Source organism: Borostomias antarcticus (genome assembly GCF_949987555.1).
Source record: "Borostomias antarcticus genome assembly, chromosome: 7".
In the NCBI taxonomy this organism is placed as follows: Eukaryota; Metazoa; Chordata; class Actinopteri; order Stomiiformes; family Stomiidae; genus Borostomias; species Borostomias antarcticus.
Window position 1 is genome coordinate 31,016,491 of NC_140240.1, and position 478 is coordinate 31,016,968.

Sequence of the window (478 nt, forward strand, 5' to 3'; positions counted from 1 at the left end):
TAGTTCCTTAAACCCATCCTGTTCCTTAAACCCATCCTGTCCCTTAAACCCATCCTGTTCCTTAAACCCATCCTGTCCCTTAAACCCATCCTGTTCCTTAAACCCATCCTGTCCCTTAAACCCATCCTGTCCCCTGGTGGTGCTCGTTTTGGTTCAGTGGTGTCACGTGGTTGCGGAGCTAGGGGGGGGGGGGGGGACGGGGTGTTTGGGTTTGGGTATCTGAATACAGACCTGGGGCAATTAACTATCCAGCCTGGCCCAAGCGGGGGCAATTAATAATCCAGCCTGGCCCAAGAGCACAATCCAGTGATTCTAGACGCGGTGGTTGAGAAGGACGTCTGCTTCAGTAGACAAGCATGGATATTTCCTACAGCTGTCGTACAGTTTGCGGTTCATTTTCCAAACCGAGTGGAATATAGTAATTTATGAATGGAAAATTCATTTAGGCTAGAGTCTACTTTATAGTCGTCTCGTAATT